Source organism: Lonchura striata, chromosome 8 (genome assembly GCF_050655825.1).
Source record: "Lonchura striata isolate lonStrDom1 chromosome 8, ASM5065582v1, whole genome shotgun sequence".
Lineage (NCBI taxonomy): Eukaryota > Metazoa > Chordata > Aves > Passeriformes > Estrildidae > Lonchura > Lonchura striata.
This window is the reverse complement of record NC_140710.1, coordinates 32,949,012-32,959,423: the sequence shown is the minus strand read 5'-3', so window position 1 is coordinate 32,959,423 and position 10,412 is coordinate 32,949,012.

Here is a 10,412-nt window from a genome sequence, read left to right as displayed (position 1 = left end):
CGCTCTGTCCGGCTCCCGGAGCAGGAGAAGCGGCTGCTTCGCGCACACAGCAGCGGAGCGGCAGCCCTACGCTCCGAAGCGCTGCTTCAGCCGAAAGACGCCGGCCACCGGCGCTTGGCTTCGGACAGCTCCGGAGAGCCGTAGTGTGCGTCTGCAACTAGACTGCATCATAGCGAAAAGCTTTGGCAGTGTGTCTCGCAGGGAGATAGCTTAGGAGCGCAGCGCACTTATGCCTCCCTTGTCCAGAAACACGATTTTACTGCACACTCCAAAAACAGTACTCTTCCCAGGGCAATATACAAGCTGCTTTCTGATGGCCGTGATCTTTCGATTACTCTTGCGCAGCTCGTTGTTTTAACGTGCACGTGCCGTCCTGGCATTCAGTGCACAGTGAAAGCAATCGCAAAAGTCCAGCAGCTGCTGACTCCCAAACACAAGGCGCTGGCTTTGTTCTTGCTTCACCACACTTCAACAGAGTCCTTCATTTCTGCAGGTGCCATCGAGTTTTCTGCATCTCGAGCCTTCTGGGACGAGCACCAATTTCCCAGGAGGGGCTGCATCAGGACGAAGTCAAAACCCAGGAAAGTTGTCTCGGAACACCTTCAATAAAGCATGCCAGCAGTGCATTGAAAAGGCAGGGAGCTTTAGCCACCGTCGTCTAGCAGTCGCAAGGCTGTGCACACAATGTCGTCTGCCTGCGGCAACGTTCTTCGCCCTCGTGCAAGCTACCGCTCTGTCCGGCTCCCGGAGCAGGAGAAGCGGCTGCTTCGCGCACACAACAGCGGAGCGGCAGCCGTACGCTCCGAAGCGCTGCTTCAGCCGAAAGACGCCGGCCACCGGCGCTTGGCTTCGGACAGCTCCGGAGAGCTGTAGTGTGCGTGTGCAACTAGACTGCATCATAGCGAAAAGCTTTGGCAGTGTGTCTCGCAGGGAGATAGCTTAGGAGCGCAGCGCACTTATGCCTCCCTTGTCCAGAAACACGGATTTGCTGCACACTCCAAAAACACTGCTCTTTCCATGGTACTATGTAAGCTGCTGTCTGACGCCCGTTCTCTTCTGCCCACTCTTGCCCAGCTGGTTGTTGCAGCGTGCACGTGCCTTCCTGGCATTAAGAGCACAGTGAAAGCAATCGCAAAAGTCCAGCAGCTGCTGACTCCCAAACACAAGGCGCTTGTCTACGTTCTTGCTTCTCGACAACTCAACGCAGCCCTTCATTTCTGCAGCTGCCATCGAGTTTTCTGCATCTCGAGCCTTCTGGGACGAGCACCAATTTCCCAGGAGGGGCTGCATCAGGACGAAGTCAAAACCCAGGAAAGTTGTCTCGGAACACCTTCAATAAAGCATGCCAGCAGTGCATTGAAAAGGCAGGGAGCTTTAGCCACCGTCGTCTAGCAGTCGCAAGGCTGTGCACACAATGTCGTCTGCCTGCGGCAACGTTCTTCGCCCTCGTGCAAGCTACCGCTCTGTCCGGCTTCCGGAGCAGGAGAAGCGGCTGCTTCGCGCACACAACAGCGGGGCGGCAGCCCTTCGCTCCGAAGCGCTGCTTCAGCCGAAAGACGCCGGCCACCGGCGCTTGGCTTCGGACAGCTCCGGAGAGCCGTAGTGTGCGTCTGCACTAGACTGCATGATAGCGAAAAGCTTTGGCATTGTGTCTCGCAGGGAGATAGCTTAGGAGCGCAGCGCACTTATGCCTCCCTTGTCCAGAAACACGATTTTACTGCACACTCCAAAAACAGTACTCTTCCCAGGGCAATATGCCAGATGCTCTCTGATGCCCGTGCTCCCTTCCTACTCTTGCGCAGCTCGTTGTTGCAGAGTGCACGTGCCTTCCTGGAATTCAGTGCACAGTGAAAGCAATCGCAAAAGTCCAGCAGCTGCTGACTCCCAAACACAAGGCGCTGGCTATGTTCTTGCTTCTCGACAACTCAACGCAGCCGTTCATTTCTGCAGTTGCCATCGAGGTCTCTGCATGTCGGAGACTGAGAGGACGAGCACGAGTTTCCCAGGAGGGGCTGCATCAGGAGGAATTCAAAACTCCAGAAAATTGTCCTGGAACACCTTCCATAAGGATGCTAGAAGGGAATTGAAGAGGCAGGCGAGCGGCCACCTGGGTCCTCTAGCAGTCCTTCGGGTGTGCGCAAAAGCCCGGTGCTCTTCGGCTTCGTTCTTCGCCCCCGTACAAGCTACCGCTCTGTCCGGCTCCCGGAGCAGGAGAAGCGGCTGCTTCGCGCACACAACAGCGGAGCGGCAGCCCTACGCTCCGAAGCGCTGCTTCAGCCGAAAGACGCCGGCCACCGGCGCTTCGCTTCGGACAGCTCCGGAGAGCCGTAGTGTGCGTCTGCAACTAGACTGCATCATAGCGAAAAGCTTTGGCAGTGTGTCTCGCAGGGAGATAGCTTAGGAGCGCAGCGCACTTATGCCTCCCTTGTCCAGAAACACGATTTTACTGCACACTCCAAAAACAGTACTCTTCGAGGGCAATATATAAGCTGCTTTCTGACGGCCGTGATCTTTCGATTACTCTTGCGCAGCTCGTTGTTTTAACGTGCACGTGCCGTCCTGGAATTCAGTGCACAGTGAAAGCAATCGCAAAAGTCCAGCAGCTGCTGACTCCCAAACACAAGGCGCTGGCTATGTTCTTGCTTCTCCACACTTCAACAGAGTCCTTCATTTCTGCAGCTGCCATCGAGTTTTCTGCATCTCGAGCCTTCTGGGACGAGCACCAATTTCCCAGGAGGGGCTGCATCAGGACGAAGTCAAAACCCAGGAAAGTTGTCTCGGAACACCTTCAATAAAGCATGCCAGCAGTGCATTGAAAAGGCAGGTAGCTTTAGCCACCGTCGTCTAGCAGTCGCAAGGCTGTGCACACAATGTCGTCTGCCTGCGGCAACGTTCTTCGCCCTCGTGCAAGCTACCGCTCTGTTCGGCTCCCGGAGCAGGAGAAGCGGCTGCTTCGCGCACACAACAGCGGAGCGGCAGCCCTTCGCTCCGAAGCGCTGCTTCAGCCGAAAGACGCCGGCCACCGGCGCTTGGCTTCGGACAGCTCCGGAGAGACGTAGTGTGCGTCTGCACTAGACTGCATCATAGCGAAAAGCTTTGGCAGTGTGTCTCGCAGGGAGATAGCTTAGGAGCGCAGCGCACTTATGCCTCCCTTGTCCAGAAACACGATTTTACTGCACACTCCAAAAACAGTACTCTTCCCAGGGCAATATGCCAGATGTTCTCTGATGCCCGTGCCCCCTTCCTACTCTTGCCCAGCTCGTTGTTGTAACGTGCACATGCCGTCCTGGCATTCAGTGCACAGTGAAAGCAATCGCAAAAGTCCAGCAGCTGCTGACTCCCAAACACAAGGCGCTGGCTATGTTCTTGCTACTCGACGACTCAACGCAGCCCTTCATTTCTGCAGTTGCCATCGAGGTCTCTGCATGTCGGAGACTGAGAGGACGAGCACGAGTTTCCCACGAGGGGCTGCATCAGGAGGAATTCAAAACTCAGCGAATTTGTCCTGGAACACCTTCCATAAGGATGCTAGAATAGAATTGAAGAGGCAGGCGAGCGGCCACCACCGTCCTCTAGCAGTCCTTAGGGTGCGCGCAGAAGCCCGGTGCTCTGCGGCTTCGTTCTTCGCCCTCGTGCAAGCTACCGCTCTGTCCGGCTCCCGGAGCAGGAGAAGCGGCTGCTTCGCGCACACAACAGCGGAGCGGCAGCCCTACGCTCCGAAGCGCTGCTTCAGCCGAAAGACGCCGGCCACCGGCGCTTGGCTTCGGACAGCTCCGGAGAGCCGTAGTGTGCGTCTGCACTAGACTGAATCATAGCGAAAAGCTTTGGCAGTGTGTCTCGCAGGGAGATAGCTTAGGAGCGCAGCGCACTTATGCCTCCCTTGTCCAGAAACACGATTTTACTGCACACTCCAAAAACAGTACTCTTCCCAGGGCAATATATAAGCTGCTTTCTGACGGCCGTGATCTTTCGATTACTCTTGCGCAGCTCGTTGTTGCAGAGTGCACGTGCCTTCCTGGAATTCAGTGCACAGTGAAAGCAATCGCAAAAGTCCAGCAGCTGCTGACTCCCAAACACAAGGCGCTGTCTACGTTCTTGCTTCTCCACACTTCAACAGAGTCCTTCATTTCTGCAGCTGCCATCGAGTTTTCTGCATCTCGAGCCTTCTGGGACGAGCACCAATTTCCCAGGAGGGGCTGCATCAGGACGAAGTCAAAACCCAGGAAAGTTGTCTCGGAACACCTTCAATAAAGCATGCCAGCAGTGCATTGAAAAGGCAGGGAGCTTTAGCCACCGTCGTCTAGCAGTCGCAAGGCTGTGCACACAATGTCGTCTCCCTGCGGCAACGTTCTTCGCCCTCGTACAAGCTACCGCTCTGTCCGGCTCCCGGAGCAGGAGAAGTGGCTGCTTCGCGCACACAGCAACGGAGCGGCAGCCGTACGCTCCGAAGCGCTGCTTCACCCGAAAGACGCCGGCCACCGGCGCTTGGCTTCGGACAGCTCCGGAGAGCCGTAGTGTGCGTGTGCAACTAGACTGCATCATAGCGAAAAGCTTTGGCAGTGTGTCTCGCAGGGAGATAGCTTAGGAGCGCAGCGCACTTATGCCTCCCTTGTCCAGAAACACGATTTTACTGCACACTCCAAAAACAGTACTCTTCCCAGGGCAATATGCCAGATGCTCTCTGATGCCCGTGCTCCCTTCCTACTCTTGCCCAGCTCGTTGTTTTAACGTGCACATGCCGTCCTGGAATTCAGTGCACAGTGAAAGCAATCGCAAAAGTCCAGCAGCTGCTGACTCCCAAACACAAGGCGCTGGCTATGTTCTTGCTTCTCGACAACTCAACGCAGCCCTTCATTTCTGCAGTTGCCATCGAGGTCTCTGCATGTCGGAGACTCAGAGGACGAGCACGAGTTTCCCACGAGGGGCTGCATCAGGAGGAATTCAAAACTCCAGAAAATTGTCCTGGAACACCTTCCATAAGGATGCTAGAAGGGAATTGAAGAGGCAGGCGAGCGGCCACCTGGGTCCTCTAGCAGTCCTTCGGGTGTGCGCAAAAGCCCGGTGCTCTTCGGCTTCGTTCTTCGCCCCCGTACAAGCTACCGCTCTGTCCGGCTCCCGGAGCAGGAGAAGCGGCTGCTTCGCGCACACAACAGCGGAGCGGCAGCCCTACGCTCCGAAGCGCTGCTTCAGCCGAAAGACGCCGGCCACCGGCGCTTGGCTTCGGACAGCTCCGGAGAGACGTAGTGTGCGTCTGCACTAGACTGAATCATAGCGAAAAGCTTTGGCAGTGTGTCTCGCAGAGAGATAGCTTAGGAGCGCAGCGCACTTATGCCTCCCTTGTCCAGAAACACGGATTTGCTGCACACTCCAAAAACACTGCTCTTTCCATGGTACTATGTAAGCTGCTGTCTGACGCCCGTTCTCTTCTGCCCACTCTTGCTCAGCTGGTTGTTGCAGCGTGCACGTGCCTTCCTGGCATTAAGAGCACAGTGAAAGCAATCGCAAAAGTCCAGCAGCTGCTGACTCCCAAACACAAGGCGCTGGCTTTGTTCTTGCTTCACCACACTTCAACAGAGTCCTTCATTTCTGCAGCTGCCATCGAGTTTTCTGCATCTCGAGCCTTCTGGGACGAGCACCAATTTCCCACGAGGGGCTGCATCAGGACGAAGTCAAAACCCAGGAAAGTTGTCTCGGAACACCTTCAATAAAGCATGCCAGCAGTGCATTGAAAAGGCAGGGAGCTTTAGCCACCGTCGTCTAGCAGTCGCAAGGCTGTGCACACAAAGTCGTCTGCCTGCGGCAACGTTCTTCGCCCTCGTACAAGCTACCGCTCTGTCCGGCTCCCGGAGCAGGAGAAGCGGCTGCTTCGCGCACACAGCAACGGAGCGGCAGCCGTACGCTCCGAAGCGCTGCTTCAGCCGAAAGACGCCGGCCACCGGCGCTTGGCTTCGGACAGCTCCGGAGAGCCGTAGTGTGCGTGTGCAACTAGACTGCATCATAGCGAAAAGCTTTGGCAGTGTGTCTCGCAGGGAGATAGCTTAGGAGCGCAGCGCACTTATGCCTCCCTTGTCCAGAAACACGATTTTACTGCACACTCCAAAAACAGTACTCTTCCCAGGGCAAGATGCCAGATGTTCTCTGATGCCCGTGCTCCCTTCCTACTCTTGCCCAGCTCGTTGTTGTAACGTGCATATGCCGTCCTGGAATTCAGTGCACAGTGAAAGCAATCGCAAAAGTCCAGCAGCTGCTGACTCCCAAACACAAGGCGCTGGCTATGTTCTTGCTACTCGACGACTCAACGCAGCCCTTCATTTCTGCAGTTGCCATCGAGGTCTCTGCATGTCGGAGACTGAGAGGACGAGCACGAGTTTCCCAGGAGGGGCTGCATCAGGAGGAATTCAAAACTCAGGGAATTTGCCCTGGAACACCTTCCATAAGGATGCTAGAAAAGAATTGAAGAGGCAGGCGAGCGGCCACCACCGTCCTCTAGCAGTCCTTAGGGTGTGCGCAGAAGCCCGGTGCTCTGCGGCTTCGTTCTTCGCCCTCGTGCAAGCTACCGCTCTGTCCGGCTCCCGGAGCAGGAGAAGCGGCTGCTTCGCGCACACAACAGCGGAGCGGCAGCCCTACGCTCCGAAGCGCTTCTTCAGCCGAAAGACGCCGGCCACCGGCGCTTCGCTTCGGACAGCTCCGGAGAGCCGTAGTGTGCGTCTGCAACTAGACTGCATCATAGCGAAAAGCTTTGGCAGTGTGTCTCGCAGGGAGATAGCTTAGGAGCGCAGCGCACTTATGCCTCCCTTGTCCAGAAACACGATTTTACTGCACACTCCAAAAACAGTACTCTTCGAGGGCAATATATAAGCTGCTTTCTGACGGCCGTGATCTTTCGATTACTCTTGCGCAGCTCGTTGTTTTAACGTGCACGTGCCGTCCTGGAATTCAGTGCACAGTGAAAGCAATCGCAAAAGTCCAGCAGCTGCTGACTCCCAAACACAAGGCGCTGGCTATGTTCTTGCTTCTCCACACTTCAACAGAGTCCTTCATTTCTGCAGCTGCCATCGAGTTTTCTGCATCTCGAGCCTTCTGGGACGAGCACCAATTTCCCAGGAGGGGCTGCATCAGGACGAAGTCAAAACCCAGGAAAGTTGTCTCGGAACACCTTCAATAAAGCATGCCAGCAGTGCATTGAAAAGGCAGGTAGCTTTAGCCACCGTCGTCTAGCAGTCGCAAGGCTGTGCACACAATGTCGTCTGCCTGCGGCAACGTTCTTCGCCCTCGTGCAAGCTACCGCTCTGTTCGGCTCCCGGAGCAGGAGAAGCGGCTGCTTCGCGCACACAACAGCGGAGCGGCAGCCCTTCGCTCCGAAGCGCTGCTTCAGCCGAAAGACGCCGGCCACCGGCGCTTGGCTTCGGACAGCTCCGGAGAGACGTAGTGTGCGTCTGCACTAGACTGCATCATAGCGAAAAGCTTTGGCAGTGTGTCTCGCAGGGAGATAGCTTAGGAGCGCAGCGCACTTATGCCTCCCTTGTCCAGAAACACGATTTTACTGCACACTCCAAAAACAGTACTCTTCCCAGGGCAATATGCCAGATGTTCTCTGATGCCCGTGCCCCCTTCCTACTCTTGCCCAGCTCGTTGTTGTAACGTGCACATGCCGTCCTGGCATTCAGTGCACAGTGAAAGCAATCGCAAAAGTCCAGCAGCTGCTGACTCCCAAACACAAGGCGCTGGCTATGTTCTTGCTACTCGACGACTCAACGCAGCCCTTCATTTCTGCAGTTGCCATCGAGGTCTCTGCATGTCGGAGACTGAGAGGACGAGCACGAGTTTCCCACGAGGGGCTGCATCAGGAGGAATTCAAAACTCAGCGAATTTGTCCTGGAACACCTTCCATAAGGATGCTAGAATAGAATTGAAGAGGCAGGCGAGCGGCCACCACCGTCCTCTAGCAGTCCTTAGGGTGCGCGCAGAAGCCCGGTGCTCTGCGGCTTCGTTCTTCGCCCTCGTGCAAGCTACCGCTCTGTCCGGCTCCCGGAGCAGGAGAAGCGGCTGCTTCGCGCACACAACAGCGGAGCGGCAGCCCTACGCTCCGAAGCGCTGCTTCAGCCGAAAGACGCCGGCCACCGGCGCTTGGCTTCGGACAGCTCCGGAGAGCCGTAGTGTGCGTCTGCACTAGACTGAATCATAGCGAAAAGCTTTGGCAGTGTGTCTCGCAGGGAGATAGCTTAGGAGCGCAGCGCACTTATGCCTCCCTTGTCCAGAAACACGATTTTACTGCACACTCCAAAAACAGTACTCTTCCCAGGGCAATATATAAGCTGCTTTCTGACGGCCGTGATCTTTCGATTACTCTTGCGCAGCTCGTTGTTGCAGAGTGCACGTGCCTTCCTGGAATTCAGTGCACAGTGAAAGCAATCGCAAAAGTCCAGCAGCTGCTGACTCCCAAACACAAGGCGCTGTCTACGTTCTTGCTTCTCCACACTTCAACAGAGTCCTTCATTTCTGCAGCTGCCATCGAGTTTTCTGCATCTCGAGCCTTCTGGGACGAGCACCAATTTCCCAGGAGGGGCTGCATCAGGACGAAGTCAAAACCCAGGAAAGTTGTCTCGGAACACCTTCAATAAAGCATGCCAGCAGTGCATTGAAAAGGCAGGGAGCTTTAGCCACCGTCGTCTAGCAGTCGCAAGGCTGTGCACACAATGTCGTCTCCCTGCGGCAACGTTCTTCGCCCTCGTACAAGCTACCGCTCTGTCCGGCTCCCGGAGCAGGAGAAGTGGCTGCTTCGCGCACACAGCAACGGAGCGGCAGCCGTACGCTCCGAAGCGCTGCTTCACCCGAAAGACGCCGGCCACCGGCGCTTGGCTTCGGACAGCTCCGGAGAGCCGTAGTGTGCGTGTGCAACTAGACTGCATCATAGCGAAAAGCTTTGGCAGTGTGTCTCGCAGGGAGATAGCTTAGGAGCGCAGCGCACTTATGCCTCCCTTGTCCAGAAACACGATTTTACTGCACACTCCAAAAACAGTACTCTTCCCAGGGCAATATGCCAGATGCTCTCTGATGCCCGTGCTCCCTTCCTACTCTTGCCCAGCTCGTTGTTTTAACGTGCACATGCCGTCCTGGAATTCAGTGCACAGTGAAAGCAATCGCAAAAGTCCAGCAGCTGCTGACTCCCAAACACAAGGCGCTGGCTATGTTCTTGCTTCTCGACAACTCAACGCAGCCCTTCATTTCTGCAGTTGCCATCGAGGTCTCTGCATGTCGGAGACTCAGAGGACGAGCACGAGTTTCCCAGGAGGGGCTGCATCAGGAGGAATTCAAAACTCCAGAAAATTGTCCTGGAACACCTTCCATAAGGATGCTAGAAGGGAATTGAAGAGGCAGGCGAGCGGCCACCTGGGTCCTCTAGCAGTCCTTCGGGTGTGCGCAAAAGCCCGGTGCTCTTCGGCTTCGTTCTTCGCCCCCGTACAAGCTACCGCTCTGTCCGGCTCCCGGAGCAGGAGAAGCGGCTGCTTCGCGCACACAACAGCGGAGCGGCAGCCCTACGCTCCGAAGCGCTGCTTCAGCCGAAAGACGCCGGCCACCGGCGCTTGGCTTCGGACAGCTCCGGAGAGACGTAGTGTGCGTCTGCACTAGACTGAATCATAGCGAAAAGCTTTGGCAGTGTGTCTCGCAGAGAGATAGCTTAGGAGCGCAGCGCACTTATGCCTCCCTTGTCCAGAAACACGGATTTGCTGCACACTCCAAAAACACTGCTCTTTCCATGGTACTATGTAAGCTGCTGTCTGACGCCCGTTCTCTTCTGCCCACTCTTGCTCAGCTGGTTGTTGCAGCGTGCACGTGCCTTCCTGGCATTAAGAGCACAGTGAAAGCAATCGCAAAAGTCCAGCAGCTGCTGACTCCCAAACACAAGGCGCTGGCTTTGTTCTTGCTTCACCACACTTCAACAGAGTCCTTCATTTCTGCAGCTGCCATCGAGTTTTCTGCATCTCGAGCCTTCTGGGACGAGCACCAATTTCCCACGAGGGGCTGCATCAGGACGAAGTCAAAACCCAGGAAAGTTGTCTCGGAACACCTTCAATAAAGCATGCCAGCAGTGCATTGAAAAGGCAGGGAGCTTTAGCCACCGTCGTCTAGCAGTCGCAAGGCTGTGCACACAAAGTCGTCTGCCTGCGGCAACGTTCTTCGCCCTCGTACAAGCTACCGCTCTGTCCGGCTCCCGGAGCAGGAGAAGCGGCTGCTTCGCGCACACAGCAACGGAGCGGCAGCCGTACGCTCCGAAGCGCTGCTTCAGCCGAAAGACGCCGGCCACCGGCGCTTGGCTTCGGACAGCTCCGGAGAGCCGTAGTGTGCGTGTGCAACTAGACTGCATCATAGCGAAAAGCTTTGGCAGTGTGTCTCGCAGGGAGATAGCTTAG